This window comes from Lactuca virosa, chromosome 8 (genome assembly GCF_052849685.1).
Source record: "Lactuca virosa cultivar CGN04683 chromosome 8, Lactuca_virosa_CGN04683_v6, whole genome shotgun sequence".
NCBI lineage: Eukaryota > Viridiplantae > Streptophyta > Magnoliopsida > Asterales > Asteraceae > Lactuca > Lactuca virosa.
In genome coordinates this window covers 203,951,888-203,964,129 of record NC_136433.1, presented here as the reverse complement: position 1 = coordinate 203,964,129, position 12,242 = coordinate 203,951,888, and positions in this window count along the sequence as shown.

The following is a 12,242-nucleotide window of genomic DNA, read 5'->3' as shown; positions in this document are numbered from 1 at the left end:
ACATAAAGCATAAAAGCTATAGGATAAAAGATTTTAAAGCCCCTTAAAAGCTACTTGAATTAACCTTTGGATTATAAGTTTTTATACCAAAGTTATCTTATGTTTTTTTCGAAAATTAAATAAATTGTCGTTTTGAAATGTTATCGAGTTGTGCTCATATCAAATCAAGTTTTAGAACCGCTCATTGGATGAGCTCATGCAAGAAAAGATGATTCTCTTTTTCTCACAGCATTTAAAAGCAAAACTATGATAAAAAAAATATAGTCGTTTTAGACCATGGAATGATAGAATAATTAATAAAAAATATATATAAATCATTACAAATTTGAACATATCATTATTTTACCTCTTTTTTCCCCTCCACAACATGTGACACACGACCTTGCCATAACTTTATATCAACGCGATCGTGTATGATGATTATGGTTGGCACTAGGGTATCTTTGAACTTTAATATATCCATATTTATGTAATAAAAAGTTAAAACACATTATTAGGTCAATTATATTTTAGAAAAAGTAAAATTAAATAAGTCAATTCTTGTTGATTAGATAATGGATAATCTAATTTTTCTGACAGTAGCAAAAGTCCAACTACTTTGTCACGGGTTGCACATTATATATTTATATGTGACATAATTATTTATAAAGACTAGAGTAAATTACATGAATCATCCTTATAGTATAACTTGAAACAAGAACTCTACAATATCAAGGATATAAACAAACAGACTATTAAGAAAAAGTCAAAATCTATTCAAATCTTAATGAAGAAATAAGATATATACTAAAAAACAATAGAACAAACATGGAAAGTTGCTCAAAATCCCGCTATTTATGTGCATTAAGTAAAGATTCCAAATTTACTCCAAGAAAAGTGGGAAGCTTGATGATGAAACAAAATTTAAATAGCCATGGACATGTATATTTACTCCTTCCTCGTCTCTATCACCTTTACAATTACATGTGGCTATTTATGCACAAATTTGTGTTAGACCACAATAATTATGGAAAGCATCTTTTATTTTTTAAGGGTCATGTCAGTTTTCTTTCATTCTTCTTTCCCTTATCAAAAAGTCAGGAAATAGTCATTTTTCACTACTTTTCACTTTTATTTTATTTTTAAATAAAAAAATTGCTTTTTAAAATTTATAATTTAAAAAATAAATATAACTTCTTAAAAATGATTAATAAATATAAAAATTAATTAAAATTAAAATACTTCATTACTTAAAATAGAAATTACATTCAAGATTAAAAATAAACATATAAAATAACCAATATTAAAAAAACACAACCTAGAATTATAAAAACCAACCAAGATTAAAAAAAAACCTAGAATACATTGTGACAACCCGAAATTTCTAACGTGTACATTCTTCATTTTCATCAAAGTTAGTCTCGTTTCGCTATTTTGTAATGAAGTTTTTGGTCTATATGAGTGCTTGAGGCTTAGTATAACCGTGATAGGAGTCTTAGGAAGGGTGAGAATGTGTGTAACATCACTAAAACGGGCCAAACACACCTAGCAAGGTGTGTGCGGCCGCACACCCGAGTGTGCGGCCAGCCAGCCGCACACAGCCAACCGCACACCCTCCTAGCCTCACATTCCAGCCTATATAAAGGACCCTAAGTCAACCTTACACCCTTTTTCCCACTCCTTCAAAGCTGGAAAATTTCCTCTCTAGTATTCTGCAAGCTTTCCTCTCCAATCATCAAAACAAGTAAGTAAACATCCTTAGATCATTACTACAACACGTTTGAAAGCCTTTTCCTCAAGTTTGATCCATGAAATCATCATTCTAGATGATCTTCATGTGTGTACGGCCGCACACACATCATGTGTGACCGCACACACATCTTTTGGTCCTAAAATGGGCTTAAACACCCATCCAAGCTTAGCATCGACCAAAACACCTTCTTAGGATCATCCTCAAGCCTTGGAAAATCGATTTGGGAACTTTTAGGTGGGAGTGTACGGCCGCACACAGGCCTGGCCGCACACTCACAAAAGTTGAGTTTAGTGGCCTTACACTCAAATCTAAGGCCCTACACTCATTTAGGGACTTCAAGGGGTGTTTGTAACACTTAATTCTAGGTGTTTTCATGACCCTAAGGCGTACCCAAGTGTCTATTAGTGGTTATATACCCTAAGTGTATTCATATATGTGCTATTACATGAAAATAGGATTCGTTTGTGCTCAAGACTTCAATTGACACCCGACGATCCTATATCGACCTTTCATTCGAGTTACTCACTGCAGGTGAGTTCATGCCCCTTAATTAACCTTTTAAATGATTTTAAATGCTTTTATGGGGGGGGGATACAAGTTGAACATTTCTAATTATTGCTTTAATCACATGTGATTAATAACTAGAACAAACAGAAAGATTTACTACTACTTTCAAATTGCTATCAAACTCATGGATTTTCAAGCTTTCAAACCCTTTTATTAAACCCTTTTGATGCTAAAACTATTTTCAAACTCTTTTATACTTGCAATACTTTCTAATCCATATCTACACCAGTATATTTATATAAGTAAGACTTGAAGGACTTAGGACTGATAGCTCACCTTACTTCCTGTTCCTTGTTTGGTTGTGGACTTAGGGTATCCTGTTATTTGTCCGAATGTCGTTGAATTCTTAGTTATATATCATATATATATGTGTTGGATATAAAAGCTGTTACTTCAGTACAGTACCTTTGTGTAACAAAGGCATCCAAACAACCTTACTATTTAGCTATAATAGGTATAGTTAAGGAATTACTACTCACTACTACTATTACTCATACAAGAGGCAGTACATTTATGAGGCACTACATAAGTACTACATTGAGTAACAAAACATGCTATACACTATACAAGAGAACATACTATACACTATACAAAGGAACATACTATATACTAGAAAGGAGAATACACCACTACACTATGAATTACTATACAAATATTGAATACTATAACAGAATGTGACATACTACTTCTCGATGCGACACTTCATTGTGGTATCACCTTGTAACCAGAGTCTCCTGGAGGGAGAGCGGGCATTATGTGTATAGATCTATACGGGACAGACACTCCCACATCCCGGCTGCTAGCTACAGTTCGAGCTGATAAGGCCCAGGGGTGACAAAATGTCACACTACTACATATGACCTGGAGGGTCATCAGTTATTCAGCCGTCAATCAGCATGGTTACATACGAGTTCACATTTTAACCTTTAATTAACCTTTAAGAATTAAAGGTAAAACGGACTCCCCGAGGTGTATTGTACATTTAATACTACCTGGAGTCTGCATTTTCATTACTATTAGTTAGCAATGATACTGCTAGGGTGAAATACTATTTTCCCTTTTACATTTATTTTGTAATCACATTATCTGAGTGAAGTCTAAAACTATATTTTCATACTGATAGCTTCACTGGGGAAAAAATCTTACATTTTACAAAAGAACAATTATCCAAACAATCGGGTCTTGGTAGAAGACTGCCTTTTTACTGGAAAACATAGGTTTTTCTAGGGAGTATACTATTTACAAAACATTTGAAATCAATTACTAAACTACATTGTTACTAACATTTTTATACAAGCAATGACACTAAATACTTATGAACTCACCAGCTTTATGCTGATAAACTCTTTCAAAATAACTTGTATTCTCAGGTCATCAGTAGACAGGTACAGATGAAGCTTTTGAGAAGATGGAGCACATACAAGACTCATCTTTTATTTTGATTATATTTTTGGTGTCTTACAACTATACAAAACACGCTTGTATTACAATTATTATATTAATGCAATGGATGTTGTTGCTTGTCTTTACTATTATGCATTGTTGTGATACTGTACATGACGTCCTCCACCCCAGAACGTTTCCGCCGTTCTTGGTTTTGGGGTGTGACAGATTGGTATCAGAGCACTGTTTATAGTGAATCAAGTATATCAACCCATAAAAGATATACGAACTATAAACACATCGGGATTAAAACACTCTGACCAAGAATATATACTTTTAAATAATAAAATATTTAACTAAGTATATATACATCTATTCATACCAGTGTCAGTATCATGCTAGAACAGGACAAAAGTATTATGATTGTTGAACATCACAATTAGGTTTAGAAACATATAGTCAAACCTAAGGGGATATAGCCTGATCAACTATATTTTCTGAGGAGTGACTAGCATGTGCCTAAGAATGATTGTAATGTTGCAACAAGTCAAAAAAAAAACTTACCAACACTACCACAATGAGAACATTAGAACAGAATATTATAGGAGTATTCTGCATTACTATAGATTACATATGTGAGAACAAAAAAAGGTCGTTACTAGTAGGGCAATAGTTGCTAAGTGGATACTCTAAGGTTACATGTGACTAAGGCGCTATAGGCTTAGAATCTGTGATCTTTGCTTTATTTCCTGTTCCTTGTTTGGTTGTGGATTTAGAGTTAGGGTCACTTATTCGAAGGTCTATCCTGTTTCGGTTGCATGTAATTGGTATGCACTAGGCAAGTATTGAATTAACTAATAACGATCATCTTATGATTATCCTAGATAAGTACGTCTATTAACTATTCTTTCCCCTATTCTCGCGTAGATAGCATGGCTGGTTTCCATCTCCCCGGCGATCCGCACTACCCCAACCAAGGAAATGGTGGGTGGCTCGGTAATGAGCTAGAAGACGATCACCAAATCCCTTTGGATGATCACCGTGCAGTAGGCTTTTCGGATAGCTCTGACTCCGAAGCAAAGGTCAACAACCTACCCCCAGTAGCTCCCAACCCAAACCGACGCCCAACTTTCCAAGACCCGACACCTTTATGGGTGGAGAGCTTGGAGGCTTGGAGTCAGGAGCTAGAACAACCCATCCCCTACAATGGAGACCAACGTTTCTACAACGTGAACGAAGGTAGCACTGCGGACAGGATCCTGCCTATTCTAGTCCGCAGGGTTGCTTGAAACAAGATTCAGGGGAGAACCGCCCTTAACCGAATTGCTGAGATAGTCACCCACACAAGGATGAGTGACATCATTATCCGCCGTCTGGAAGATGCTAACGAGAGGACTCGAAGTGACCGCGAGTCTCTACTTCAGGCACTAGCTGAGACTAGGGCGGAAGTCATAGAGCATCGCGTACGCCATCGAGTGTACGAACGACGCCTACTCGACATGGAACGCCACCTGGCGGACCTGAGGATCCGCCCGAGGAATAACCGTCGTCGTTAGAAAATGTCGGCTCATCTTTTCTTTTGGATTAAGGAATAGCCTTTCTTTCTGTGCCCTAGGGAGCACTTGTCTGTACAACATTCCTAGCTTTTAAAGTACTCTAACTAGACTTCTAAGCTGCCAACATTTTCCTTTTATGGTTTGATGTAAGACCTTCTGTTAGGTAATTTTTCCCGAACTCTTTTGACATCAGTAATACCAGTAATATTGGCAGTTGTCTAATCTATGGGAAAGTCAGTAACTTTGTGTTTCCCTACTCTACTGTTATATCTCTATCTGATAGTTGTACTATGGCGATTTAGTCCATAAATCACTCTCCCCTTACTTACAATTGATTCTTACTATTGTCATCATCCCTATCAACTTTTTAGTAAAAGATGTCGCCAAGTCCAAGTCCGACCCGGGGCAGACCTGCAACTCAAACTCCACCACCACCACCTCCTCCGCAGTTCGATGCGGTTATGTTCCAAGCAGCTGTGACCGCAGCTGTAAATGCGGCCATGGCTCAAGTAAATTCTGGTGGCGCCAGTGGAGGTGGAATGGGCACTATCTCTAGCCATGGTGAAACCCAACCGCATGCACGGGAGTGCACCTATAAAGATTTCATCAACTGCAAACCTACATACTTCAACGGAACCGGAGGGATCCTGGCACTGTCCCAGTGGATCGAGAGAACTGAAGCCATCTTCAAGATGTGCTCATGCCCTGAAGGAAGCAAGATAAAGTTCGCTGCTTGCACCTTCACATAAAGGGCCTTGACGTGGTGGAATGGCCATGTCAAAGCACTCTCCTTGGTAGCAGCTAACGCCATGGGCTGGGATACACTGAAGGACCTTATGACAAGGGAGTACTGCCCGAGGGGCGAAATTCAGAAACTTGAGGAGGAACTGTGGAACCTCAAAATGCAGGGATCCGACATAGTGGCTTATACAGCCAGGTTCTGCGACCTGGTGGCTCTATGTCCTAACATGGTCCCCACCGAAAACAAGAAGGTCGAAAGATACATTTGGGGTCTGGTACCCCCGTATCGTGGGAACGTTCTAGCATCCAACCCTGCGACCTTTGATAGTGCCAAGGAATTGGCCCAAATGCTCATCGATCATGAAGCTCCTTCTACTCAAACAACAACCACAACTACTACCCCCGCACCAACCAACGTAGCTGACAACAAGAAGAGGCGTTGGGACCGAAAGAAGGGAAAATCAAATCAACACCCTTCCAAGAAACAACAAACGGTGGCTGTCTATACTGCCACTACTCCTGCTGCCCCTGTACCAGCCAAAACATATGCAGGGAACCTACCCAAGTGCGCTAAGTGCTCCTTCCATCATAATGGCCCCTGCTGTGAGATGCACTGCACTAATTGCGACCGGAAGGGCCATACCGCCCGGTTTTGTCGAACACCGCCCAAACCCATTTCCCAGGTCCCTAGTTCAGGAGTAAGCCAGGCCTGCTACGGTTGTGGCGAAGTAGGGAATTTCAAAAGAAACTGCCCTAAAGCTGGGAATGCGGGAGGAGTAGGGAGAGTACTTGCTATTGGCCACAATGAAGTAGTAGCAGACCCCACAGTAGTCACGGGTACGTTCCTTCTCGATAACTCTTATGCTTGTATCCTATTTGATAGTGGGGCAGAGAGGAGCTTCGTAAACCAAAACTTTAAACACTTGCTTAAACACTCACCGCAAACACTAAAAAAAACCTTCATCGTAGAAATGGCTAACGGAAAGACAGAGAGTTCTCACGAGATTTACATAGGTTGTTCCCTCACGCTAGATAACCATTCGTTCCCACTCGACCTCATACCAGTAGCAATCAAGAGCTTCGATGTCATTGTAGGCATGGACTGGTTGAGTCTCCATCGTGCCGATATCCGGTGTTTCGATAAAGCAATCCGTCTAAACCTACCCAATAACGAAACCTTGTTGATCTACGGAGACAAATCCAGTACGAGCCTTCGTATCATCTCGAGTATTCAAGCCCAAAAGTACCTGCGTAAGGAATATCGTGCATTCCTGGCACACATTGTCGATACGAGCCAGAAAACAAAAGACCTAAAAGACCTCCCCATAGTACGCGATTTTCCCGACATCTTTCCGGAAGAACTCCCAGGATTACCCCCGCAACGTCAAGTCGAGTTCCGAATCGACTTAGTTCCAGGAGCTACCCCCGTAGCCAAATCGCCCTATCGTCTAGCACCTGCTGAGATACAAGAACTATCTGGTCAACTTAACGAACTGCTCAACAAAGGCTTTATAAGACCAAACTTCTCACCCTGGGGAGCTCCGGTCTTGTTCGTCAAGAAGAAAGACGGATCGTTCCGTATGTGCATCGACTATAGGGAACTCAACAAGCTTACCGTCAAAAATCGTTATCCTCTTCCTCGCATAGATGATTTATTCGACCAACTGCAAGGGGCGAGCTACTTCTCCAAGATTGACCCGAGATCCGGGTATCACCAGTTACGAGTGCTTGAGGTGGATGTCCCGAAGACAGCCTTCCGAACTTGTTACGGGCACTACGAGTTCGTGGTGATGCCATTCGGATTGACCAATGCGCCCGCAGTATTCATGGACTTAATGAATAGGGTATGCCATCCTTACTTGGATCAGTTCGTCATCGTCTTCATCGATGATATACTTATCTACTCTCGAAGTGAGGAGGAGCATAGCGATCATCTACGACAAGTCCTGGAAACCCTACGCTCAGAGAAACTCTATGCGAAGTTCTCTAAATGCGAATTTTGGATCCGAAGAGTCGAATTCTTAGGACACGTGGTTAGCGAAGAAGGAATCCACGTGGACCCCTCCAAAATTAAAGCCATCGAGAACTGGTCAGCACCGAAAACGCCTACAGAAATTCGTCAATTTCTAGGCCTCGCTGGCTACCACCGCAGGTTCATACAGAATTTCTCTCGAATCGCGAAACCCCTTACTATATTGACCCAGAAAGGCGTGGCCTTTGACTGGGAAGAGAAGCATGAGAAGACATTCCAAATCCTGAAGCGAGCCTTATGCACCGCACCGATACTGTCCCTCCCCGAAGGGATAAAAGACTTCGTGGTATACTGCGATGCATCCAACCAGGGACTCGGTTGTGTTCTGATGCAACGAGGTAAGGTCATCGCCTACGCCTCAAGACAGCTGAAGACACACGAGGTTAACTACACCACACACGAGCTCGAATTAGGAGCGGTTGTGTTCGCCCTAAAAATCTGGAGACACTCCCTGTATAGTACGAAGAGCACCATCTTTACCGACCATAAAAGCCTCCAACACATATTCAACCAGAAGGAGCTCAATATGAGGCAACGACGGTGGGTCAAGCTACTCAATGACTACGAATGCGAAATTCGTTATCATCCGGGTAAAGCCAATGTGGTAGCATACACGCTAAGTCGGAAAGAATATTCTGGTCGAAGAGTCAAGTCATTGACCATGACTATCCATTCGCATCTATCCGCACAAATTAAGGAGGCTCAGCTCGAAGCTTTGAAACCTGGAAATGTGTCGAGAGAATCCCTGCGTGGAATGGATAAGAACTTGGAAGTCAAGGGTGATGGAGCCTTATATCTCATGAACCGGATCTGGACACCGCGACACGGTGGCTTCAGAGATTTGGTCATGAAGGAAGCGCACAACACTCGATATTCCGTCCACCCAGGTTCAGATAAGATGTATCTGGATCTCAAAAAGTCATACTGGTGGCCTAACATGAAAGCAGAGATTGCTACCTTCGTGAGCAAATGCCTTACTTGCGCCAAGGTCAAGGTCGAATACCAGAAACCGTCAGGTCTACTCCAACAACCGGAGATACCTGAGTGGAAGTGGGAGCGGATCACTATGGACTTCATAACCAAGCTACCTAAGACAACAGGTGGGCTTGATACCATTTAGGTCATCGTCGACAGATTGACCAAGTCCGCACACTTCTTGCCTATCAAAGAGACAGACAAGATGGAGAAGCTTACAAGAACCTACATTAGGGAGATCGTACGACTGCATGGTGTTCCTATGTCTATTATCTCCGATAGAGATAGTAGATTCACTTCGAGGTTCTGGCAGTCACTACAAAGATCCCTAGGAACGAGGCTGGACATGAGTACAGCCTACCATCCACAGACCGACGGACAAAGTGAGAGAACTATCCAAACCTTAGAAGATATGTTGCGAGCCTGTGTGATCGACTTTGGGAAGGCGTGGGATACTCACTTACCCCTTGTTGAATTCTCCTACAACAACAGTTATCACACGAGCATCAAGGCTGCACCATTCGAAGCCCTCTACGGCCGAAAGTTCAGATCCCCTCTGTGCTGGGCTGAGGTGGGTGACACTCAGTTAGCTAAAGTACGAGTTCCTGACAGCACTCTCACAGGTCCGGAGATCATTTGGGAAACGATAGTGAAGATCGTCCAGATTCGCGAACGATTGAAGGCCTCTAGAGACCGACAGAAAAGCTACGCAGACAAACGAAGGAAACCTTTGGAATTCCAGGTGGGAGACCGGGTCCTTTTGAAGGTCTCACCCTGGAAGGGCTTGATATGCTTCGGAAAACGTGGAAAGCTAAATCCAAGATACATAGGGCCTTTTAAGATTCTCGCTAGAATCGGCCATGTAGGATACAAACTCAATCTACCTCACGAGCTTAGTAACATACATCCTACCTTCCACGTCTCGAACTTGAAAAAGTGCCTATCCGACGAGACTCTTGTAATCCCACTTGAAGAGATCGAGATCAACGAGAGCCTCAACTTTGTGGAAGAGTGTGTAGAGATCATGGACTGCGAGGTCAAACGAACGAAACAAAGCCGCATCCCAATCGTGAAGGTTCGCTGGAACGCCAAGCGGGGACTGGAATTCACATGGGAGCGCGAGGATCAAATGAAACTTAAATATCCTCAACTTTTTACTTAGTTATTTGTAATAACTTAGTCGATTAAACTCTAATTTCGGGACGAAATTCCCTCTAACGGGGGGATGATGTGACAACCCGAAATTTCTAACATGTATATTCTTCATTTTCATCAAAGTTAGCCTTGTTTCGCTATTTTGTAATGAAGTTTTGAGTCTATATGAGTGCTTGAGGCTTAGTATAACCGTGATAGGAGTCTTAGGAAGGGTGAGAATGTGTGTAGCATCACTAAAACGGGCCAAACACACCTAGCAAGGTGTGTGCGGCCGCACACAGCCAATTGCACACAGCCAACCGCACACCCTCCTAGCCTCACAGTCCAGCCTATATAAAGGACCCTAAGTCAACCTTACACCCTTTTTCCCACTTCTTCAAAGCTGGAACATTTCCTCTCTAGAATTTTGCAAGCTTTCCTCTCCAATCATCAAAACAAGTAAGTAAACATCCTTAGATCATTACTACAACACGTTTGAAAGCCTTTTCCTCAAGTTTGATCCATGAAATCATCATTCTAGATGATCTTCATGTGTGTACGGCCGCACACACATCATGTGTGACCGCACACACATCTTTTGGTCCTAAAATGGGCTTAAACACCCATCCCAGCTTAGCATCGACCAAAACACCTTCTTAGGATCATCCCCAAGCTTTGGAAAATCGATTTGGGCACTTTTAGGTGGGACTGTACGGCCGCACACAGGCCTAGCCGCACACTCTGGCCGCACACTTGGCCGCACACTCACAAAAGTTGAGTTTGGTGGCCTTACACTCAAATCTAAGGCCCTACACTCATTTAGGGACTTCAAGGGGTGTTTGTAACACTTAATTCTAGGTGTTTTCATGACCCTAAGGCATACCCAAGTGTCTATTAGTGGTTATATACCCTAAGTGTATTCATATATGTGCTATTACATGAAAATAGGATTCGTTTGTGCTCAAGACTTCAATTGACACCCGACGATCCTATATCGACCTTTCATTTGAGTTACTCACTGCAGGTGACTTCATACACCTTAATTAACCTTTTAAATGAATTTAAATGCTTTTACGGGGGGGGGGGGGGGGGGATACAAGTTGAACATTTCTAGTTATTGCTTTAATCACATGTGCTTAATAACTAGAACAAACAGAAAGATTTACTACTACTTTCAAATTGCTATCAAACTCAAGGATTTTCAAGCTTTCAAACCCTTTTATTAAACCCTTTTGATGCTAAAACTGTTTTCAAACTCTTTTATACTTGCAATACTTTCTAATCCATATCTACACCAGTATATTTATATAAGTAAGACTTGAAGGACTTAGGACTGATAGCTCACCTTACTTCCTGTTCCTTGTTTGGTTGTGGACTTAGGGTATACTGTTATTTGTCCGAATGTCGTTGAATTCTTAGTTATATATATATATATATATATATATATATCTGTGTGTTGGATATAAAAGCTGTTACTTCAGTACAGTACCTTTGTGTAACAAAGGCATCCAAACAACCTTACTATTTAGCTATAATAGGTATAGTTAAGGAATTACTACTCACTACTACTATTACTCATACAAGAGGCAGTACAGTTATGAGTCACTACATAAGTACTACATTGAGTAACAAAACATGCTATACACTATACAAGAGAACATACTATGCACTATACAAAGGAACATACTATATACTAGAAAGGAGAATACACCACTACACTATGAATTACTATACAAATATTGAATACTATAACAGAATGTGACATACTACTTCTCGATGCGACACTTCATTGTGGTATCACATTGTAACCTGAGTCTCCTGGAGGGAGAGCGGGCATTATGTGTATAGATCTATACGGGACAGACACTCCCACATCCCGGCTGCTAGCTACAGTCCGAGCCGATAAGGCCCAGGGGTGACAAAATGTCACACTACTACATATGACCTGGAGGGTCATCAGTTATTCAGCCGTCAATCAGCATGGTTACATACGAGTTCACATTTTAACCTTTAATTAACCTTTAAGAGTTAAAGGTAAAACGGACTCCCCGAGGTGTATTGTACATTTAATACTACCTGGAGTCTGCATTTTCATTACTATTAGTTAGCAATGATACTGCTA